General features: G+C 46.4%; 1 protein-coding gene and 1 long non-coding RNA gene across 3 annotated transcripts in view; one reads left to right on the top strand and one right to left on the bottom strand.

Annotated features, from left to right (window-relative positions):
- The window catches only part of LOC310713246, a 124,274-nt gene that overhangs the window by 49,194 nt on the left and 56,977 nt on the right, over nt 1–18,103 (top strand). The window lies entirely within an intron of this gene.
- Nucleotides 1–18,103, bottom strand: part of GPR20 (G protein-coupled receptor 20) — a 35,853-nt gene that overhangs the window by 3,999 nt on the left and 13,751 nt on the right. For both annotated transcript variants that reach the window (XM_083516932.1, XM_083516933.1), the window contains exon 2: nt 12,862–13,082. The gene's annotated coding sequence lies outside the window, so the exon portion shown is untranslated. The remainder of the gene's footprint in view (nt 1–12,861; nt 13,083–18,103) is intronic.

Below are 18,103 nucleotides of genomic sequence, written 5' to 3'. Positions count from 1 at the left end.
CTCTGGGACCCCATATTTAAATTATTCCCTGGCCTCCTTGCTGGCCCTAGTAGGACCAACTTGGTGATCACTTTATGTCTACTGACTGGGTCCTTCCTTCCTTCCTTCCTTCCCCAAAATGACCCCTGAATTTTTGAATTTTATTGATATCGACGCTGCATTTTATGTTGTATTTTATGCTGTTTTATGCTGTTTTCAAGTTGCATTTTAATCAATGTTTTCTATTTGAGGTGCTGCCCTGAGCCCGGTTTTTAAACCCAAAAGGGTGGGGTATAAATAAAAATTGACTGATTGATTGATTGATTGATCGGTCTGAGTTGTGTTGGAGGGTACGTGCCTAACCCAGAGACTGTGAAGATGTGGAGGTGCTCAGCTCCTGGCCTCTCCAGCTACAAGGACCTTAGGGAGCAAACATCTGCCTGAAATCTCCAGCTGCCTATTGGACAACACTGGCCTAGATGGATTGCTTGTAAGACCACTCTGAGAATGGCAAAGGGCACAGCGGTTTTCAACTCCCAGCTCCTTTAGCAAACTGCAGCTCCCAGAATTCTTTAGGAGAAGACATGACTGTTTAAAAAGGTATCAGAGCGAATTCAATGTATGGTGGGAACACGGCCTCAGTATCTTCCTACATTCCTGAGAAAGAAGGAAAGATACAAAAATGCATTTTCCTGGCATGAAAACTCAAAAGAGCGCAATTTAAACAAACCATCTGCATCAACGTTTCTGGCTTCCTGTATCTCCTAGACTTGAATCAAAGTTATTACTATTATTGCTTCTTCCTTGCTCCTGCTGCTGGGCAAAATTTTTCCCCCAACCCTGTTTAATTCTCCAAAACCTCTGTGTTTAAACTTTCTCCCAGTGATTTATCATTTTATTTATAAATGAAGGGTTAAAACTTTCTTTCTTTCTTTCAAACGGTTCGCTTTGTCTCTTGGCAAGTTCTTGCTCTGCTCCAGCTCAGATTGGCCAAATATGGTATTTTACTTTTGTGGAAAGTGAGAAGGGCTGGCTGTGCCTTCAGAGAGGGCTTCTCAAGAGCCCTGATGAAGGCTGAGAGGCAGGAAGAAGAGGCTGCTGTGAAGAGCAGAAGAGAGAGTATCTGGGAGGAAGGACTCAGAGCCAGGCAGAAAGGGGACCTGCAACCACCCTGGAGGACATGGTGCAAAATCCCTCTACTTCCATGTGCAAATCTTTCTACCTGAATAACAGTGCATGATTTTCATAAAGGTAAAGGGACCCCTGACCATTAGGTCCAGTCGTGACCAACTCTGGGGTTGCGGCACTCATCTTGCTTTATTGGCCAAAGGAGCCAGTGTACAGCTTCCGGGTCATGTGGCCAGCATGACTAAGCCGCTTCTGGAGAACCAGAGCAGTGCACGGAAACACCGTTTACCTTCCCGCCGGAGTGGTACCTATTTATCTATTTGCACTTTGAGGTGCTTTTGAACTGCTAGGTTGGCAGGAGCAGGGACCAAGCAATGGGAGCTCACCCCGTCGCGGGGATTCGAACCGCCGACCTTCTGATCGGCAAGTCCTCGGCTCTGTGGTTTAACCCACAGCGCCACCTGCGTCCCTCTATGATTTTCATATATGATTTTCAAATAAAGAACTTAAAATGAGGAGGGTCAGTTGGGGAGAGTGAGAGATGTCCCTGTTTCGAACTGAGTTATGTTGGAGGGTACGTGCCAACCCAGAGACTGTGAAGATGTGGAGGTGCTCAGCTCCTGGCCTCTCCAGCTGCAAGCACCTTAAGCAGAAGCATCTGCCTGAAAACTACAGCTCCCAGAATTCTTTGGGAGAAGCCATGACAGTTAAAGAAGTATTGGAGTGAATTCAATGTATGGTGGGAACACGGCCTCAGGACAGTGGTATCTCGGGTTACAGATGCTTCAAGTTACAGACGCTTCAGGTGACAGACTCTGCTAACCCAGAAATAGTACCTCGGGTTAAGACCTTTGCTTCAGGATGAGAACAGAAATCATGAGCTAAAGTGGTACCTCAGGTTAAGAACAGTTTCAGGTTAAGAACAGACCTCCAGAACGAATTAAGTTCTTAACCTGAGGTACCACTGTACAGTGGTACCTCGGGATGTGAACGGGATCCGTTCCGGAGACCCGTTCGCATCCTGAACAGAATGTAAGCCGCACGGCGTTTCTGCATGTGCGCAGGTCATGTTTCACCGCTTCTGCGCATGCACGTGACGTCATTTTGACAATTTGCGCATGTGCGAGCGGCGAAACCCAGAAGTAACGCGCTCCGTTACTTCCGGGTCGCCACGGAGCGCAACCTGAAAATACTTATCCTGAAGCGTATTTATCCCGAGGTATGACTGTATAAGGCACCTTCCTACATTTCTGAGAAAGAAAGCGAGATACAAAGATGCATTTTCCTGGTGTGAAAACTCAAAAGAGCACAATTTAAACAAAGCGTCTGCATTAACGGGGAGCTGCAACCACCCTGAAGGCAGGGGCTGCTTTTGGTAACATGGCAACCCCCGCAAGGACAAAATTTGGTGCCCCCCCTCCAAAAAAAAATATTTCTCATTTTCACCATAATTCCTTTTGGTACAGTTGCTTTTTTATTGATCTTCTCAGTAGGCAGCCATATAAATATGGGTTTTTAAAAATTATTATTATTATTCACACCCTTTTGGCTCAGCACCATGTGCACCTACAGGACACTTTGGAACTCCTTGCTTATTGAAATCAGGAAGGCGCCTTCATTGACCCCTCTTTGGCACTTGCCTAAAATGTTTTTGTTTAGACAAGCCTACCCAGATGTTTAGAAAGGTGTTGTGAGTTTTAGTCTGTTTTTCGTCTACTGTTGGTTTAACTTTTTGAAAGTCTTGTGTTGTGTTATTCTTGCTAAGTTTTCTTATCGATAATATGAGGAACGGCTAAGGGAGCTGGGCATGTTTAGCCTGGAGAAGAGGAGGTTAAGGGGTGATATGATAGCCATGTTCAAATATATAAAAGGATGTCACATAGAGGAGGGAGAAAGGTTGTTTTCTGCTGCTCCAGAGAAGCGGACACGGAGCAATGGATCCAAACTACAAGAAAGAAGATTCCACCTAAACATTAGGAAGAACTTCCTGACAGTAAGAGCTGTTTGACAGTGGAATTTGCTGCCAAGGAGTGTAGTGGAGTCTCCTACTTTGGAGGTCTTTAAGCAGAGGCTTGACAACCATATGTCAGGAGTGCTCTGATGGTGTTTCCTGCTTGGCAGGGGGTTGGACTCGATGGCCCTTGTGGTCTCTTCCAACTCTATGATTCTATGATTCTAATAGCATTGTTTTATCTTTTTTCATAAACCGTTTTGCAGGTTGTTTCCCCCCCCCCTTTTTTAAGTCAAGCGGTGTACAAATTTTATGAAACCAGACAACAACAACCAACAACAGAAGTCTAGTGTCCAGTACAACGTATTACCAGACGGAAAACTATGGAGAGACCTGGTCGGAATAGAGATACAGTGGACGCTCGGGTTGCGAACATGATCCGTGCGGGATGCACGTTCGCAACCTGCAGTGTTCGCAACCCGCAGCAGTAAAAACTGCACATGCGCAGCTTGCCATTCGGCTTTCTGCACATGTGCAAAGCGCAACCCAAAAAAACACAACCTGAAGCGTCTGCAACCCGAGGTATGACTGTATTGGATTCCTGTCTCATTACACATGCTAAAGCTATTTTTGGTCACCTGCATACTATTCCTTGCTTTTTCCTGTAGGACTAATTGCAGTCGTTAACAGTCGTCAACAGGTTTACAATCACCCATCTCCTACTACCTTTCTGAGAAATACCCCACCCCACCCTCCCACTATATATAAGAGGCTGGTGACTTCTGTTTCAGTGTATCTGAAGAAGTGTGCATGCACACAAAAGTTCATACCTAGAACAAACTTAGTTGGTCTTTAAGGTGCTACTAGACTATTTTTTAATTTTTTTATTTAATTCAAGGGAAGTTATAGTATCACTCTATTCTGCTTTAGTCAGTCCACACCTGGAATACTGTGTCCAATTCTGGACACCACAGTCTAAGAAGGATGTTGACAAGCTGGAATGTGTGCAGAGGAGGGTGACCAAGATGATCAAGGGTCTTGAAACCAAGCCTTATGAGGAAGAGTTGAAGGAGCTGAGTATGTTTAGACTGGAAGAGAGGAGACTGAGAGGAGATATAATGGCCATCTTCAAATATCTCAAGGGCTGCCCCATGGAAGATGGAGCAATCTTGTTTTCTCCTGCTCTGAAGGGTAGGACCTGAGAACCAATGGCTTCAAGTGACAAGAGGAGATAATAATAATAATAATAATAATAATAATAATAATAATAATAATAATAATAATTTATTATTTGTACCCCGCCCATCTGGGTGGCTTCCAACTGAATATTTAAAACAATACAGCATTGGACATTAAAAACCTCCCTAAAGAGGGCTGCCTTCAGTTGTCTTTTAAAAGTAAAATAGTTGTTTATTGCCTTAACATCTGCGAGGAGGGCATTCCACAGGGCAGGCGCCACTACCGAGAAGGCCCTCTGCCTGGTTCCCTGTAACCTTACTTCTCGCAATGAGGGAACTGCCAGAAGGCCCTCGGTGCTGGATCTCAGTGTCTGGGCTGAACGATGGGGGTGGAGACGCTCCTTCAGGGATACAGGACCGAGGACAAGAGAGGAGATTTTGACTAGATATGGAAGAGATTTCTGGCAGTAAAAACTGTTTGACAGTGGAGCAGACTCCCTTGGGAGGTTATGGACTCTCCTTCCTTGGAGGTTTTCAAGCAGAGGTTGGATGGCCATCTGAAATGGATGCTTTAGTCGAGATTCCTGCATTGCAAGGGGTTGGACTAGATTATCCTGGGGGCATAGCTGTCAACTTTTCCCATTTTTAAGGGAAATTCCCTTATTCCAAATAGGATTCCTCGCAAGAAAAGGGAAAAGTTGACAGCTATGCCTGGGGGTCCCTTCCAACTCTACAATTCTGTGATTCAATCCATCAATCAAAATATCACAGAACTTGCTCCAGAACTTACCCCGCGGAAACCCGCTCTTTAAAGCTCAATTGGAGCAAACACAAATCTGTTGGGAAACCAGAATGGAAATTTGATCCAATTCAGCTTCAGAGAGTGGCTTTTTGTGGGAAAAGCTCTGATCCAAACAACCCACATACTCAGACATGGAACATTAAAGTGGGGAGCTCTCCCTGGAAAGAGCAGGGAGTGTGGCTAAGTCCTTCTTGTTGGGTTGCGCATTTAGGGTTGTTGTTGTTGTTTTTATCTCCTAAGCTTTGTCTTCTCAGGGTACTTTTCCCTGCTGAAGTCACAGCGGCTAAAAATATTCCCTTGATTTGAAGAGCTCTCTTAAAAGAGACACTGCGACGGGGCTGAGTGGAATTGGTTCCTCACTCATCTCTATATTTATCGGAACACACACTTCAAGCCTCGTAAAAAACATTTTATTGGGGAGGCTGGGACAATTATATTGTGTATGCACATCCCCTCAGCTCCCACACACAAGCCCATCACAAGCTTTGGGAGGAAAAGTCAGACAGCAGCTCAGGGCCAAAACAAGACGGCCTCTAAATATGTCACATTGAGCTACAAATCTTGATTTTTCTTCCCAAAGTAGAGGTATACATGGGTGGGGCTGGGGGAGCAGGGAAGGATCTTAAAAGGGAGCACAGTACACAGAGCGGGAGGAGACACATATCTCTTCCCAGCACAGTACAATTGATTTCAGTCTCCAAACCAGGCCAGGCACCAATGATGGTCACCATCTTGGATGGCTTCCAAAGAGGATTGGAGAAATTCATACAGTAGAAAGCTATTGATGGCCATTGTGCATGAATCCTGCTTGTTGGTTTTCTGCAGGCATCTGGTTGGCCACTGGACTAGGTGGGCCATTGATCTGATCCAGCAGGTTGTTCTCGTGTTCTATGACGAGAATAGGTCCAGATCATCCATTTTACACTTGGAACCTCACGGCCACCACCTACTGGAACACCTTGCCCCCCCAAAGAGAGGTTGACCATTAGCCAATAGTAACCCAGATCTCTTTTTTGAAAGACCTACATTGGCTCCCAGTACGTTTCCCAGCACAATTCAAAGTGTTGGTGTTGACCTTTAAAGCCCTAAATGGCCTCGGTCCAGTAGACCCGAAGGAGATCTCCACCCCCATCGATCTGCCCGGACACTGAGGTCCAGTGCCACGGGCCTTCTGGCGGTTCCGTCACTGTGAGAAGTGAGGTTACAGGGAACCAGGCAGGGGGCCTTCTCGGTAGTGGCACCCGCCCTGTGGAATGCCCTCCCACCAGATGTCAAAGAGAAAAACAACTACCAGACTTTTAGAAGACATCTGAAGGCAGCCCTGTTCAGGGAAGCTTTTAATGTTTAATAGGTTATTGCATTTTAATATTCTGTAGGAAGCTGCCCAGAGTGGCTGGAGAAACCCAGCCAGATGGGTGGGGTATAAATAAATAAATAAATAAATAAATAAATAAATAAAATAACAATAACAATAACAATAACAATAACAATAACTATTCCTGCTATTGGCACCATTTGTCGATGGATTCTTTTATTTTGCTGCATTCCCATCCCACCTTCCCTGCAAGAAGCTCAGGAAAACTTGCATGGCTCTCCTCCATTTTATCCTCCCAACAACCCTGCAAGGTATGACAGACTGAGAGGCGGTGATGGATCCAAGGTCACCTGTTAATGGAGAAATCTGATGGCTCCCCTGGACAAAAAACAACAACAACAACAACAACAACAACAAAAAAAAAAAACACACCAAGGACACCAGCCAGGAATACCAGAGCAAAACAGCAGCCAGTAGGCTTGGTCTTTATTGAAGACTGTCATGACAGGACTCCCACCTGCCACCAGGTGAAACAAGATGGAAGCCCCAAATAAAAGAGCTCCCAAACTTTTATTAGCTGCTAATCCCCATGTTATACCCCCCAAAAAACTACATCATTAATACATCATGGTTACATCATGAAAGGAGAGGTCTGGGGGCAGTAATCTGAGCATCCTGGACCCTGCCCCATGGTTCCCCTTGCCCTCCACCAAACACCCATCAAGTGTAACCAAAGAGATATTTACATTTCCCTGTTTCCCACCCAAGTTAATCACACCTTTCTGTCTTCATCTGGGTTTGTTATTTCTGGAATGGCTACCTGTCTGGCACTCAGGTATCGGGATGCCAGGGATTCTCACTCAGGCAGAGGGGCTGCTGAGTAACTGAGCTCACCATGTCTATATGAATTTCTGAAGTTTTCCCTGTGAGCCAGTGCATAGATACATTTATCAGTGAATTATTACATTTGGTATCGTGCAGCAAAAGCCCTTTGAATAGATAAGAAGAAACTGTGATGAAGTGTTTTGTGGGGACAAATCACAAAAGTCACAAAAGTGATTGTGCTGATTTTGGTAGTGGGCTGCATGTGCATGATATCTGCTGGAGGGGCAACCCCCCCCCACCTATACATAAATTCCAGTGCCCTTTGTTGTTGAAAGATTCAGAACACACATAAAAGGAACTGGTTTCCCCGCAGTGCAGCAACTATGGAACTCCCCCAAGAGGCAGTGATGGTCACCAGTTTGGATGGCTTTCAAAAGAGGACTGGACAAACTCATGGAGGAGGGGAGGGCAATTGATGCCTACAGACTGCGATGGCTCTGCCATGCTTCTGGGTACCAGTTTCTGGAAACCACAGAAGAGGAGAATGGTCTTGTGCTTGAATCCAGGTTGATGGTTTCTCACAGGCATCTGGTCAGCCATGGTGAGAACAGGATGCTGGACCAGATGGGCCATTGGCCTCATCCAGCAGGCTCTCCTCATGTTCTTACGTAGCACAAGATGATGAGACTCCATAAGAAAATCAGAGCCCTGCTGAATCAGACCAAAGGCCCAGCCAGTTTAGCATCCTGATTCCTACAGTGGCCATCCTTGCACCAAACACGAAGCCCATCTAAGCCAATGAGAAGAAGAAGAAGAAGAAGAAGAAGAAGAAGAAGAAGAAGAAGAGGAGGAAGAGTAGTAGTTTGGATTTGATATCCCGCTTTATCACTACCCTAAGGAATCTCAAAGCAGCTAACTTTCTCCTTTCCCTTCCTCCCCCACAACAAACACTCTGTGAGGTGAGTGAGGCTGAGAGACTTCAGAGAAGTGTGACTGGCCCAAGGTCACCCAGCAGCTGCATGTGGAGGAGCAGAGACGCGAACCCGGTTCACCAGATTATGAGTCTACCGCTCTTAACCACTCTTAACAACTACACCACACTGGTTCTCGGTGCTGCATCCTTTGGTACCGAATTCTGTATTTTAACTATGCCAGGGCTCAGCAATGTTTTTCAGCAGGGGGCCGGTCCACTGTCCCTCAGACCTTGGGGTGTGTGTGGACTATATTTTGAAGGGGGGGGGAATGAACAAATTCCTATGCCCCACAAAGAACCCAAAGATGCATTTTATATAAAGGCACACATTCTACTCATGTAAAAACACGCTGATTCCCGGACCATCCACAGGCTGGATTTAGAAGGTGATTGGGCCGCATCCAGCCCCCGGGCCTTAGTTTGCCTACCCATGAACTATAAAGAGATGGCTCCTTTCCCCCTCTCCTGCATCTCCCTCTTGCATCAGAATAAATACAGCACTGTCTTTCAACCACCAACAGGGCATCCCCATCAACAGGGCATGAAGCCCATCTCTCCCAGAAATTTGGGTGCAGGGAATCCCGGCCTCTTGACCAAGAGATTCCATCTCCCAGTTAAGAGCCGCTGATCCTCCTCTGTCTTCCCTTTGGAATACGATGGGATGCTTAAACAATTCCCGCGCTCCCAGTTTTGTAGCACGGCATTCAACGGGGAGCGTGGCTTGTTGCCATATGGACGAGTTACCCGAATCCAGCTTTGAGCGGGGGGAGGGGGTAGTCCCCACCCTCACACCAAACTACATCTGGTCACCTTGAGTGCAATGAAAGGTGTTTATTCTAAGGACACAGTGGCAAATACACACACTGTAAACATCCTCTTGCCATGCTAATCCCCGGACAGATGTACTATTTATATAAAACTGTTAACTGCCTAATAAGGGTGAAATGACACTGGGGAAGATTTACAGACACCACACACACTCTCTCCCTCTCGGCTGAGCTTTGAGAGGACACATTGCAGTTGCTGCAAGGCTGCTGACTTAAAGATACAAGGCTGCTGTGTTAAGGAACAACAACACAAACATCAGCACCCACAAGTTCCTCTGAGCTTGAGCAGTTTCTGACGTACCCACAGCTGATTGCCTGGGGGGCAAAGATGGAAAGATTTAGAGCAGGCTAGCATAGTATAGTTAAAGCTATAGTTTTCCCAGTAGTGATGTATGGAAGTGAGAGCTGGACCATAAAGAAGGCTGATCACTAAGGAACTGGTGCTTTTGAATTATGGTGCTGGAGGAGACTCTTGAGAATCCTATGGACTGCAAGAAGATCAAACCTATCCATTCTGAAGGAAATCAGCCCTGAGTGCTCACTGGAAGGACAGATCGTGAAGCTGAGGCTCCAAGACTTTGGCCACCTCATGAGAAGAGAAGACTCCCTGGAAAAGACCCTGGTGTTGGGAAAGGAGAAGGGGACGACAGAGGACGAGATGGTTGGACAGTGTCCTCGAAGCTACCAGCATGAGTTTGACCAAACTGCGGGACGCAGTGGAAGCAAGAGTGCCTGGTGTGCTCTGGTCCATGGGGTCACGAAGAGTCGGACACGACTAAACAACAACAACAACAAGCATTAATGGTGTGACCCTTGAAACCGAATGCCTGCAGTGGATCATGCCCTTGACAGTCTCTCTGTTTGTCTAGGACCAAGATCTGCCTCACCCAGTACCTGCACACCAGGTGCCCAGGAAAGGTCCCAACAAGGCATGTGCTATAAACCCATTGCTGGGCACTTGAGGGCAAAACCCCAAGGGCCAAAGATGGAAGATCTCAAACACACCCAAGTACAGGTATTTGGAGGCAGGGGTAGGATTCCAGACTAGTCCTGCTTCTATACCCTTCTTCCTCCTCTCTTACAGCAGCCGCAGCAACAGAAACCAAACTCCCAGGAAATGCCATGGATTTGGACAGCTGGCACCTTCCTGTATTACTAATAATATTATTCCATTGACATTCATAGCCTTCAAAGAACCTCAGGACGTAGGCATGGATTTCCCCCACTAAATCTTATATATATATGTACACACACACACACACACACACACACACACCAATTCCAACAGTCATACAACTTAACTTCTCATCTTATACAACATTTTAGACTTCCGTCAACACCTCTGATGATTTTCGGTTCTCTATCACTAATTATGCATTTCTTAATTTCTATATTACATTTAATTATCTTTAACTAATAATTCTCCTCATAGTCTTTCTTGCAATATTTCAAATAGTTCACCTTACAAAGCTTCTTGCAATCCTACTAGCATAATCTGTTCATTAGAATTGCTTTTCAAATAGTTCGTAAATTTACTCCAGTCTTCTGAGAATCTCTGGTCCCGCAGGTTTTGAATCCTTCCTGTTAATTTATCTAACTCTGCATAGTCCATCAATTTCATCCTTGGATTTCCCCCACTAAATCATCACAACTGCCCTTCTAGTTGCTAAGTGGGACTACCTGATGGTCCTTCAATGAGATTCATGGCTGGATGGGGTTGTGCACAGGTGAGGAGCCAACAGCATATGTTTGTGTACAATGGGGAGGGAACCTTGGAAGGTGACTTGGAAACTACAACTAATCCAGAATGCGGCAGCAAGACTGGTGACTGTGGACTGTTGCCTGGACCATATCACACTGGTTCTAAAGGATCTTCACTGACTCCCTGTACACACAATTCAAAGTGTTGGTGCTGATCTTTAAAGCCCTAAACGGGCTCAGTTCAGTAGACCTGAAGGAGCATCTCCACCCCCATCGTTCAGCCCAGACACTGAGGTCCAGCTCAGAGGGCCTTCTGGTGGTTCCCTCACTGCTAGAAGTGAAGCTAAAGGGAACCAGGCAAAGGGCCTTCTCGGTGGTAGAACCCTCCCATCAGGTGTCAAGGAGATAAAGAACTAGAGTGGTACCTCGGGTTACATACGCTTCAGGTTACAGACACTTCAGGTTACAGACTCCGCTAACCCAGAAATAGTACCTCGGGTTAAGAACTTTGCTTCAGGATGAGAACAGAAATCATGAGGCAGCCTGGCGGCAGCAGGAGGTCCCATTAGCTAAAGTGGTGCTTCAGGTTAAGAACAGTTTCAGGCTAAGAACGGACCTCCAGAACGAATTACGGTAAGTATGTTTTTATATTCTGCTGGAAGCTGCTCAGAGTGGTTGGCGAAACCCAGCCAAATGGGTGGGGCAATAATAATAATAATAATAATAATAATAATAATATGCATGCAGGTGCAAGGCTGTTCTGGAAGTGGCTGTCTAATTTGCAACTCTAAACCACCTTCCTTGCATGACCCATCTGGTTGAATCACAAAACAGAGAAACCAGTAGGAGAACACTTCAATCTCCCAGGACATTCTATACAAGATCTCAAAGTAGCTGTTTTACTACAAAGGAATTTCAGAAATAGACTGGAAAGAGAAGCTGCTGAATTGCAACTCATTACCAAACTTAAAACCATGGAGAGACCTGGTCTGAACAAAGACATTGGATTCTTATCTCATTATACACGACTAAGCCATTTCTCACCTTCTCACCCCTTGCCTTTTCCTGTAAGACCTATTGCAGTCGTTAAGAGTCGTCAACAGGTTCATCTCAGCTATCTGCCAATCTCCCATTCCCACCACCCTTCTGAGTAATACCCCTCCCCACCTTCTCACTATATAGAAGGATCTGGCAACTTCTGTTTCAGTGTATCTGAAGAAGTGTGCATGCACACGAAAGCTCATACCAAGAACTAACTTAGTTGGTCTTTAAGGTGCTACTGGAAGGAATTTCTTTATTTTGCCATCTGGTTGGGTCCCTGACTGGCTCGTGGATGGAGGATCTGCACAAAACCTCACTTCTGGATTCTGGTTGGCTCCCTAGAGAAAGCTTTGCTAAGGGATACTGAAGGGGAGCAGCTGGCATGGGGACCAGGGTTTAAAAGTAAAAAGGGTCTTGTCCACAGGCTGTGCTATGATGCTGCTTCTTGTCAAGGTGAGAGGTTTGTGGAGCCCCTGGGAGCTTCACATGGGATTCTAGAAGGGATTCAACACACATAGGCTACTGTGGATAAAATCAAACCATCAGCCCCCACTACTCTGCTGTGACTTGCAGAACCTCTCTCCAGCTAGAGATGGGGAAGAAATTTGGTTTACCTGATCTGCACATCCTGAAACACCTTTCTGCATGTGGCTTTCACTAATATAATACATTTTTTTGCATATTACTATTGCTAACATAACACATTTTTTCTGCATATACCCTGTTATACACATTTTGGAGTTGGGAAATTTGGAGAATTGTGGATTTCAAAGGGAAGCTGGGTTCAGCTAGTAACCAAACACTGGTGATGTTCATTTGCAGTATTATATATCTATTGTATATTTTCCTTTTCGGTGGGGGAAATGTCAAATTAAAACCAGAAGTCATTTCTTAGATGGGAAACAGAAAGCAAGAGTGATAGATAGTAGAGGTCCCTGACCAGGGTCAGATGAGGACATTCTTTCCCCCAACCAAAGGATTCTGGGAACTGTAGTTCACCCCCACAAAGCTGCAGTTCTCAGCACTAACTACAGCTACCAGGGTTCTTTGGGGCGAGGGGATGTGTGCTTTAAAAGTCCAGTGTCCATGCAGTCTGGGCTGCGGAGAAGCAGAGACAGTAAAAACAAGAATAAATTCTTACCTATGGAATTGGTGCTTTTCATTCAAGATGCTTGGGAGATATTCCGAATGGAAAGTAATGCCTCCAGAAGAAGAAGAAAAAAAAATCTTTCTTTCTTTCTTTCTTTCTTTCTTTCTTTCTTTCTTTCTTTCTTTCTTTCTTTCTTTCTTTCTTTCTTTCTCCCTCCTCCTTCTAAATATAGCGTTGGACGCAAAGACAGGCAGCAGAGTGTGGAATAGGCACTGGAAACCGAAAAGAGAGAGAGGAGGGAAAAAAATGAAACTCCTTGTCTTCTGTCTGTACTCCAAACTACTTTGCAAGCTCCTGGCTCGCTGCCTCAGATCTCTTGGAAATTTATGAAGTGGCATGGGACTTGCTGAGTATTTAAGCCTTGTGGGGTGGCTTTATTTATTTATTTATTTATTTATTCCGGGCCAAGGCGAGGGGGGGAGGAACCCTCTGTGTCCCTTTGCTTGTGAGCAAATATGCTCAAGGTGGCTTAGAGAGACACAGAGAGATACGAAGTTAAAACCCAATAAACATTAATCTAGAATCCAAACACACACAACTATAAAGAGGGAGGCAAGGCTTAAAAACTGGATTCCAGCAGCACAAAGGCGACTGGAAAAGAAGAATGTGCTTCTGGTTTTTCTGAATGGGCGAGTGAGACAGGGCTGGGAGACCAACGGGGCCAACACTAAAAAGGCTTCTGTTCTGGAAGAACTGAAGTGAATCTCATCTCAGATGGTTGTCAAATCTGACATCAAGAATCACAAAACAGAGAAACCAGTAGGAGAACACTTCAATCTCCCAGGACATTCTATACAAGATCTCAAAGTAGCTGTTTTACTACAAAGGAATTTCAGAAATAGACTAGAAAGAGAAGCTGCTGAATTGCAACGCATTACCAATCTTAAAACCATGGAGAGACCTGGTCTGAACAGAGACATTGGATTCTTATCTCATTATACATGACTAAGTCATTTCTCACCTTCTCACCCCTTGCCTTTTCCTGTAAGACCTATTACAGTCGTTAAGAGTCGTCAACAGGCTCATCTCAGCTATCTGCCAATCTCCCATTCCCACCACCCTTCTGAGTAATACCCCTCCCCACCTTCTCACTATATAGAAGGATCTGGCAACTTCTGTTTCAGTGTATCTGAAGAAGTGTGCATGCACACGAAAGCTCATACCAAGAACTAACTTAGTTGGTCTTTAAGGTGCTACTGGAAGGAATTTTTTTATTTCATCTCAGATGGTGGTATTATATTTATAAACCGCCCTATACCCGGAGGTCTCAGGGCGGCTCACATAAAAAGATCACAGCATATAAAAAAGCAACTCTCACTGCAGAGGGTATTTGGGGGAATATGTACTCTCAACTATCCTGAATCCATCACCTCTTTCTTTTTTAAAGCAAACACTTTGAGTCCAGCCTGGAAACTAAATGCTAACCAGTGGGATTCTTTGAAAACTGGTGTCATGTGTGCTCAGCTCAGCCTGAGAGCCATTTTGTCAAATTGCTGCAAGTCACATCACCACCTTACATAGTTTTTACAGTCCTGGCTTCCCCCAAATAATCCTAGGAGATGCAATTTATCCTTCACACAGCTACAATTCCCAGCACCCTTAACAAACTAAAGCTCCCAGGGTGTTTTGAGGGAAGCCATGTCCTTTAAATGGGTGTTGCCAAAGTTCCTGAACTGTCTCCAAGGGCAATCTCATATAGATCACATCACAGAAGTCAAGACAAGAAGTTAGCAGGACATGCAAAACAATAGTGAGGTTCTTGTTTCCCAGGAAGGGGCATTGCTGGGATACCCAGCCTTGGAAGAAAGAGTTTTTAGTCACAGTACTGTCTGTGCATTCACAAGCACTCTAAAACAGACTCCCTCTCCCTCTCCCTCTCCCTCTCCCTCTCCGTGTCTGTGTGGTGCAACTGTAAAGGGTAAAGGGACCCCTGACCATTAGGTTCAGTCGTGGCTGACTCTGGGGTTGCAGCGCTCATCTCGCTTTATTGGCCAAGGGAGCCGGCATACAGCTTCCGGGTCCTGTGGCCAGCATGACTAAGCTGCTTCTGGCGAACCAGAGTACAGTGGTACCTCGGGTTAAGTACTTAATTCATTCTGGAGGTCCGTTCTTAACCTGGAACTGTTCTTAACCTGAAGCACCACTTTAGCTAATGGGGCCTCCTGCTGCTGCCGCGCTGCCGGAGCACAATTTCTGTTCTCATCCTGAAGCAAAGTTCTTAACCTAAGGTACTATTTCTGGGTTAGCAGAGCCTGTAACCTGAAGCGTATGTAACCTGAAGTGAATGTAACCTGAGGTACCACTGTAGTGCATGGAAACGCCGTTTACCTTCCCGCCGGAGCGGTACCTATTTATCTACTCGCACTGGCGTGCTTTCGAACTGCTAGGTTGGCAGGAGCAGGGACTGAGCAATGGGAGCTCACCCCGTCACGGGGATTCGAACCGCTGACCTTCTGATCGGCAAGTCCTAGGCTCTGTGGTTTAACCCATAGCGCCACCATCGTCCCGTGATGTGACTGTACTGGTCAGTAATAACACAGTCCAAAGTTGACATTGACTATTAGCCGAAACACGATCTTCACAGACTTGGTTGAGTGTCATTCCTAATGAGCACAGCAGCTCATTCCCAGTGGGCAATCATAGACTGCGCCGGCAGGCAGCCATCTCTCCTGCACCCTTTTCAGGCCTCTCCTGGTGCCGGGAGACAAGGTGGGTACGGGAGGAGGGGGAGACACCCATGACTCTTCAACAGACTAATTCATTTCTGTGTCTTCACTTCCCTCCTCTCCCTCGCCTGCTTCAGCTTCTGCCTCTGATTCTGGACTGCTCTCTGCCACAGACTCTCCCTGCTCACTAAACTCCGTTACCCCTTCAGCTCCCGACACCTTCTCCCTGTCTTCTCCCTTTGCCCACTCATTGTCTTCCCACCACCACTCCCCAGGCTCTGAACCTTCTTCCCTTGGGATTCCCCAGCTGGTTCCTCCAAACTTTCCTCTGCACCCAACCAGTCCATGACAGTGTTCACCCCTTTCCAGGACAGATATATTTACTACCTCTGCAGCCAATGAAACAGCTGCTGTAGGTATCTCTGTATTGTAGGAAAGGAGCTTCAGTTTATTCCCTTTCTGGTCCATTATTCCCTTTCTGCTCCACCTGCTTTTGATGGAAAGAGGAAACAGCTAGACTTCATCAGCGCTGCCCCCAAATCCTCTGATGATCTCTTTGTGGATTTATAGCTTTACGGACCTTTGTCGACAAGGTGATGTCTTTGCTTTTTAACATACTTAGGGCCCGTTAAGTCACTAAGAAACTTGCCTGGCTCCTTCAGCAATGGAATTCCCCCAGACTCGCAACACTACCATATTTTTCGCTCCATAAGACGCACTTTTTCCCTCCTACAAAACAAGGGAAAATGTGTGTGCATCTTATGGAGCGAATGCAGGGGGGAGGCAGGTGGGAAAAGCCCCCAAGAGCCGCACACAAGCTCCGTGCAACTCTTGCAGGCTTTTCCCCAGGAGGGAGAAGGGACTGACTGGCCGCATCAGTCCCTTCTCCCACCTTGTAAAAAAGCCTGCAGGAGCCGTACGCTCCTTAAAGGGTGTGCAGCTTCCGTGGGCTTTTGTGGGAGGTGGGGAATACTCCCAGAGCTTCCCCCGCCAGCCCCGATAAGCTCCTGAGCAGCTCTGGGGTAGCCCGCAAAGCCTCTGCAGGGCAGCGGGATGAAGGCTCGCTGCTGCCCTGCGGAGGCTTCACGCGCTACCCCAGAAGCCAGAACAGCTAGACAGAGGCCTGCACAGCGCTCCCTCTAGCTGTTTTAGCTTCTGCCTTAGCGGTGCAAAGCCTCCACAGGGCAGCGGGGAGCCTTCATCCCGCTGCCCTGCAGAGGCTTCGTGGACTACCCCAGAGCTGCTCAGGTGCACCTTATCAGGTGTGCCTTATGGAGCGAAAAATACAGTATTTTACAGGGTTGGAACCAGAAAGTCTCTCTTTCAAGTTCTCAGAAATTCAGATCTCAGAGAGTCACCAACAGCCCTGAGTTCCGCAGGCCTGACTCAATATAAAAAAGACAATGTTGTGCCTGATTCAAAACAGCCCACCGACCTCTCGACTCTCAGCTTCTGTGAGATCCGGATGGCAAAGTGTTCTGTGGAACACCCTACAGAAGCAGTTTGTTGCAGTAATGTCCAAAGTTGGGCAGCCCCCATCTCTGGCGTTGCGTCACTTATTCCCACAAGTTCTGTCTTGCTTTTTTGTTACGACGAGCCATAAATATGCCTGGCTGGGATGTTGTTGTGGTCCAACTCCTCACGGAAGGAAACCCAAGGGCTCTCGTTCGTCTTAATTGGTGTCACCGAGGGCTCCCTCTTGCTATGTGCTCCAGAGGCAGCTAAGGACGGAGTCTGTTTACCCAACCAATTCCGATGGATGGAAATCCATTAATCAAATTGCTGCTACTGGAACTAATGTTGTGCTAACAGCCCCCAGGCGCTTTGCTGTCCTCACTTGATTTCCCAGTGCAAACCGAGGACAGAAGGAATGACCTTCTTCCTGTCTCCAGCCGTCTGCCCCTGGAAAGCTTATACAAAAGGAAGACTTTGTTCTCAACTATGGGCTCATCAACACTTACTTTCTGTCCTGCACTTTCTAAGCACAGGTCCACGTTTTCAAACTCTGCATCTGAGTGCTTTTTCTTTCCTTTCCTTGGAAAAACTGCTCTTTAATGCTGAATCGGAACAGCAATACAGGTTATCCATGAATTGCCATTTGTTCCACTTCAGCAGTAAAGAGCAGGGTTTTTAAAGATCCTTAAATAATAGGGATGCAGGTGGCGCTGTGGGTTAAACCACAGAGCCTAGGACTTGCCAATCAGAAGGTCAGCGGTTCGAATCCCCGCGACGGGGTGAGCTCCCGTTGCTCGGTCCCTGCTCCTGCCAACCTAGCAGTTCGAAAGCACGTCAAAGTGCAAGTAGATAAATAGGTGCTGCTCCAGCGGGAAGGTAAACGGTGTTTCCGTGCGCTGCTCTGGTTCGCCAGAAGCGGCTTAGTCATGCTGGCCACATGACCCGGAAGTTGTATGCCAGCTCCCTTGGCCAATAAAGCAAGATGAGCGTCGCAACCCCAGAGTCGGTCACGACTGGACCTAATGGTCAGGGGTCCCTTTACCTAAAATGTTGGATCGTCACCAAAACTTTGAGACAATGGATTCCATATATTAATAACACCTTTGCAAAAG

This window comes from Podarcis liolepis (genome assembly GCF_965112155.1).
Source record: "Podarcis liolepis genome assembly, chromosome: 8".
In the NCBI taxonomy this organism is placed as follows: Eukaryota; Metazoa; Chordata; class Lepidosauria; order Squamata; family Lacertidae; genus Podarcis; species Podarcis liolepis.
The sequence above is the reverse complement of the archived record's forward strand: the minus strand, read 5'-3'. Positions and strand labels throughout refer to the sequence as shown.